A 6,539-nucleotide genomic window follows, 5' to 3' on the forward strand; every position below is an offset into this window, starting at 1 on the left:
AAACTTGCCCATCCAAGCCCTGGGCTGGCTGTCCCACAGCTCTGGTTTCTGTGGGCAGAGGAGGGACCCAAGGGCAGTGTGGAGCTGGGACTCAGCGGGGACTGCTGCAGAGCCTGCGTTGAGAGAACAGAAGGAGCAAATCTAAACTTGCACAAAAATTTCAGACCTGGTGGGGGCAGGGAGGAGAATGAGAGGGGATGACAGCCAGCAGACAAAGCTCTTGCTGTGGTCTCAGGTGCCCCTCTCCAATCCCAAACAACTCAGGGACAGGGTGGGAGGTGGGGCTGGGAGGAGAGGGAAGGAGAGAGGAAGGAGGAGAGAATAGAGCATTTTCTATTCCCCTGGCAACCCCACTCTCTGGTTCTTATCAGGATGGGACACCGGATGTCCATTAGGGGCACAATAGAAAAGGAACAATGGAAAGAAGAGGCTTCGGATAGGCAGGATGGAATCCAGGGATCCTGTTGTAACAGACAGGGTACTTGTCCCCCAACGCAGGTGCAAGTCCCTGATCCTGGGTCTGAGGAGGCTGGGCTTGCAGCGACAGAAATGCCCCTGAATTCATCAGCAGCCCCCTGCCTTTCCCAGCAGCCAGGCCGTCACATAGGCTCCAGGAAATGAGAGGCTCAAGCCCTGAGTCGCTGCCACCAGGTCAAATGGGGACTTTGCCTGGAAAAGAAGAGGAGGTGCTTTAAATTAATCAGTTACATCCTGAGTGACAAGGGGGTTGGACATGTGTGTCAGGCAGCAGCGGAAGGAGGAGGGAGGAATTTCTATGCTGGCTTGATCCAGGACACCTGTTCAAAGTGTTTATAAAGGAACAATTGTAACAGCATCCTTCTGCCACAACCAACCCTGTTCTTGGCTCCTGCTGAGCGGTTGTATACTTCTCCCATCCACCAAAGCTCCCCCCATCCAACACAGCTCCCGCTTGAGGAAATCGCTGCGGATTCAGGGAGAACTGAGAATGGTTTCTTTGCTTATGTGTTTATGCACACACAGTATGGGAATCTGGATGGACCAGGCGTTTCAGAAGACAGTGTGCCTTACATCCTCCCCCCCAAATCAAGGCTAGATGCCGGAAGATCCAGAAGCCAGAGCTGCTGAGCTGTGGCCCACATGCTCAGGTACAAAAATGATCTTCCTACACTCTGTGCTTCAGAAAGTCTGGGTTGGGATTTATGGCTCTGAGAAAAAAACATCCATTAAGCACAGATTTCAGTTGTGTTTTGAGGTCTTTCCAAAATCTAGTCTGTGGGGGGCTCCCTCTGGGGACATTTCCCCTTCTGCCTGAGTGCCCAGGTGGGACAGAAATCACCTATCCCAGTTCCTAACAGAAACCACAGGTCTCTTCTCTCCGCCCTCACCCACCACCCCCTCCAGACGTTCTGGAAAGCTCCTTGCCTCTTCGGGATCTGGCATCTGTGCGCAGATGTCAGAAATGCTCTTGATTAAGTCGTTAAGTGCTCCAAGGGGAGCAGGAAGAGGAAGCAAGAGAAGCCTTGCTCCCTCCTGATTGGTTTTGAAATCAAAGGTGGTGGGAGGGGGAGGGAGGTAGAGGAGGCGGAGGTCGGGGCACAGTGGAGGGGGACGGGAGAGCCCACATGGCCTCAGGTCCTGGTTGTCCTCCTGTTGGCTGTGGTTGGTGTCCAACTGCCTGGTCCCCAGCAGCCAGTTTGCAGGGGACAGTGCCCTCCATTGCCCGTTAGCACTGTCCTTACCCAGAAAGCCTGGGTCCAAGAGCTTTCCTCTTAGACCTGGCTCAGAGGGCCCCACTGAAGACAGGGCAAGATGGGCGGGGCAAGGTGTTCGGTATTGTTAATGGGTAAACGAATTTTTAAATAAGATATAGAAATGGCACACAGCCAGTGCCCCTGTAGCCCAGGATATCCCGGGGTCCTAACTAGCCCCAGAGTGTGGCTGGGGGCAGCTTTTGTGCATCTGTATCTTTCTAGCTTTTCTAATTATTATAATTAGTAAGGTTTCAAGAAACCTATATTTTAAAAAACCCGTAATGTTGGAGATTCTGTTAGATTCCTAGAAAGAAGTCACAGAGGCCCCTTAACCTTCACCAGCTTTCTGGCTTTTTAAATGCAAAGAACCTCAGTGTTCCTTGGCTTAATTTTCACCGAGGCTGACAAATAATTTTTCCACACATTTTTTTCAAACTATTTGCTGAATTGTGCTCTTTAAGATGAGCATTTTCATTATGCCTTTTGCAGGTGTACAAGAAGCAGCCTGGCAGGGGGTGTGTGTCCCAGGCTTCTATCAGGGTTTTCCCACCTGGAGTTTAGGGCTCAGTTCCTCAGCCCCTCCCGGTTTGCACACAACGCACCTGCTAGTAGAGGACGCTCAAGAACATCCAGGAACAGCACAGAGAAATGACCCCGAGTTCCTTAAAACCCCTATGTGGGGCACACAGGACCCTATACTAGCTAATCTTGGCCTTATAATCTTTTTCCTATGCATCCCTTTCTTTTCTTGCAGACGACAGAAAGTACTCAAATCTACAAGTCACAGATAACACTATTTCCCATGCAGAGTTTTGAATTTAGGGTTCATGCCATTGGATTCTTTTTATTCGTTTTTAAGATTTATGTATTTGAAAGGCAGAGTGGGGTGCAGAGAGGGAGACAGAGACCAAAAAATCATCCATCCTCCGGTTCACTCCCCAGATGCCTGCGATAACCAAGACTGGGCCAGGCTGAAGCTGGGAGCCTGAAACTCCATCCTAGTCTCACACAGGTACCTAGGCCATCGTTTACTGCTTTGCCAGGTGCAGGGAGCTGGGTGAGAGGCAGAGCAGCTGGGACTTGAACTGGTGCTCTAAGATGGGCTGTTGGCAGTGCCAGCAGCAGCTTAACCCAGTGCATCACGACACTGGCTCCGGAATCTGATATTTTTAAAAAGGTCAAGTACCGTCTTGCCAGGTACAGCAGAACACAGCCCAGCTGAACACAGCCAGGAGCCATTCAGCCTGGGTCCCTGTCTCAGCTCTGTAACTTGCCGGCTGTCAGCATGTGAGCATGTTATTTAGTATCCTTGTGCCTTGGGGCATCCCACTGTGTACAATGGAGATGGTGATGGCAGCCCTGGTGTCACTTACAGCATGGACCGGTGTTCTTTAGCACGGACCTCCTGGGGAACAACTGTAGGCATGCAGATCTTTGAGTCTCTCCAGAGACCCTGGCCTGCCATTTCTCTAGTTTCTATCTTAGTAAAATGAGCGGTGAGGTGTTAGGAGCTACGTCTTCTGAAAGGGACTGGCCTTACGAGTGACACATGAACAAGCCAATTGGCTATAGGAAAAGCTCTGTTCCTAAATGGTAATAACAGAAGACACTTCAAATAGACACACCCCAGGCTATACACTGTTGCACTTTTCTGATGATTCTTTGAGTCTATGCAATTTTCTAAATCCCCAAATTTTACCTCTGCCACCATCTTTTGAATGATCCATGTTACCCCCATTCCCTTTGTCAGTCTCTACTGGTCCAGTCCTTGCTGCAGCTAGCCAGCTGGGGAGGGCTTCCATGTTCCCGGTGTGCCTTCTGGGGACAGGAGACTCTAGCTGTTCTGTCTGGCCTCTGTCTCTGGATGCTCCATGCAGACGCTCATCTTTCTACTCTTCTTTCCCTGAGCTGTTCCTTGCCCATCTTATGCCTTGACAGTGTCTATGGCAAGTTCAAGGTTCAATTGAAATGGTACTTTTGAACTTTAAATGCTTTGAACTTCAAACTTTGCCTGTGAACTTCACAATGTGACCTATAACACACTGAACCTCCAGTGACAGAAGAGTCTCTCCTGACCCACCTGAGGTTTCTGAAAAAGCACAGTGGCTTGTTCATGCATCACACGCAAGGTCAGTCCCTTTTAGAGGACCTAGCTCCCAACACTTCCGCAACTTATTCCTTGCCCAGTTTGCTAAGATGGCAAAGAGAAGACATGGCCTGCTTTCAAGGAAGGGAAACGTGACTTTGCCGCATGCCTAGCTTAACCACCCTGTCCTCAGGCCTTCGCTCTTTTATACTCACCAGGTCTCTTCCACTCAAGTGTGGTAAATGAGGTAATTAGTGGAAAGAGCAACAATTTTGCAGAGAAAATGGTGACGTATTTGTGGAAGTTCAATGGCTCAAAATGTCTCAGGAAACCACTTACGTACAGGGTCCAGAGAAAGGAAGCAGAACTGGGCCCCAGCCAGCTCTCAGCAGACCCAGGCAAAGCTGAGAAGGAACGGCTGTCAAGTAGAGTGTTTCGAGGCATGGTCCAGGTCCCTGGCTGGGCTTCAGGTGCCCATCTAGACCAAGTCATCAGTCACAGCAGTGTTCCCGCGAGATGGGACTCATGCGGCTTGAACAGTCTCATCAATGATCAGCTTTCACATTCACAGCTTTTCACTGTTTCCCCCAGTTGTCCAGCAGACATTCAAGTCATCAGAAAGCATTAGGCCTCCCTGTCGCCCTCCAAAGTCTCACAGGGATAGTCAGAGGTTCAGACTGTGCGTTTGCCTTTAGTTGTTTGAGCACATGAACGGGAATGTGGAGAAAAGGTATGTGTTTTATATGGGAACCTGCAGGTTGCTTTGCTATAATCACCAGGAGGCTTCACTTCCCCTGTCCCCACCCAGACTGGCAGGTGCATCCAAATTCTAGGTCAGTTCAGGAGGGCATTCTGTCCAGAGAAGGCCAGCTTTGTGTCAGCGTGAGTGCTGGCAGTGAAAAGTGTCAAAACACTTGGGCTGGGGACTAAGCTGCTTTATGCTTTTCCCTCCTCTCCTCACCCCTCCCCCTTCTCTCCTCTTCTTTCCCCTCCTCCCCCTCTTCCCTTCTTTTTTCTTTTCTTAAGATTTATTTACTTGAAAGAGTTACAGAGAGAGACTTAGAGAGAGAGAGAGAGAGAGAGAGAGAAATCTTACACCTGCTAGTTCACTCCCCAAACAGCCACGATGGCCAGAGCTGGGCCAATCCGAAGCCAGGAGTCAGGGGCTTTTTCTGGGTCTCCCATATGGCACAGGGGCCCAAGGAGCTCAGTAATCATCTGCTGCTTTCCCAGGCCATCAGCAGGAAGCTGGACAGGAAGTGGAACAGCTGAGATGCAAATTTTGTCGGACTAGGTTGCTATGCCAGTGTGTCAGCCCCTGCTTCATGCTTAAAATTGCCTTTATTTCTCACAAGTTCAATGACTTTGACACTGAGTCATCATCAGGAGTATCCCAGAGGCCGCTGTTAGACTCTGCATTTCATAACACGTTTTCTACCATTTTAAAGTGTGACAAGCCTCCTCCAGGGTTTTCCTGGGACACCTCACGTGGGTTATCCCCTGGCTACCTTGCCTTGTTTGTGGGAGGATGAGCGAGCAGCAAGGCAACTTGAAGTGCTGTCCTCCTACAGGACATGCAGAGGGATGGTGAGTGCAGCTGGGGGTGGGGCGGGCCAAAGAATTGTAAATGAGAAGAGGAGAGACACTTTGTCACTCTCTTGATGCTCCAGGAGCTTTCAATGCAGGACCCCATCTGTTTTGTTAAATTGACAATTTCCTTCAGCAGGAAATCAAGGTTCATACTGAATTTCAACTAGCTATAGGGTGAGGAATAGCTTCACTTTGGAAAGACTTGGCTTTCTCAGACATTCAGCATGGAACCTAATTTCATTTGATGGAGTTTGTTTTTCCTTCTCCATTTGCTGCCTAGAAATGTGCTTTGGTCTCTCCTGCAGAACTGGGTCTGGGAAGGAGAGCTGGAGACTCCAGGATCCTAGGGCCTCAAAACCACTGAGAAAAAAAATCATAATAAAACAATATCAAGTAAACTCAAGTGGTAAGCACAGCCTTCCCAGTACGTTTTTGGTCCCAAACATTCCGGACCCTTTAAGTTAACTATGGAATGGTATAGCGCCAGTGTGAGGCCACCCAACTGCAAAGAGCAAAAGAGAAGCACCTGGACACACTGAGGCACAGGTGGATTTCATCCAAGGGAGGCAGAGGTTTACATCTGCTGGGGGTACTTTGAGAACATACTACTTGAGCACTTTGTTTCATAGTACGTTAATCCATTACCTGTTATGCTGGTATCCATATAGGGACCAGGTGGAGTCCTGATTGCTCTACTCCTAATCCAGCTCTCTGCTAATGGCCTGGGGAAGCAGCAAGGATGGCCCAAGTGTTTGGATCCCTGCACCCATTGGGAGATCTGAAAGAAGCTCCTGGCTCACTGCTGGCTGTTGTGGTCGTCTGGAGAGTGAAACAGCTGCCAGACGTTCTCTGTCTGCTCTCCTCTCCTTCTTTCATTAAAAATACAGTTTTAAAAAATAAAAAACTCAAACCTTCCGAAGTGGTCTAACACGAAGATAATGATTTCATCCTTTTTTAAAAAATAATTGTAAGAGAAAAGGATTGGAATAAAAAGCATTAATTTAGAATCATCTTCTGGAATATCGGTATGAGGACAAGAACTGCACAAGCAACTGTAGAATGTCAGCATTTTAATTTAGAAGGAGTCATAGAGTAATTAGCAGGGAGGAAAGCCAAGGGGGCCGCCCCCA

The sequence above is a fragment of the Ochotona princeps genome, chromosome 1 (genome assembly GCF_030435755.1).
Source record: "Ochotona princeps isolate mOchPri1 chromosome 1, mOchPri1.hap1, whole genome shotgun sequence".
In the NCBI taxonomy this organism is placed as follows: domain Eukaryota; kingdom Metazoa; phylum Chordata; class Mammalia; order Lagomorpha; family Ochotonidae; genus Ochotona; species Ochotona princeps.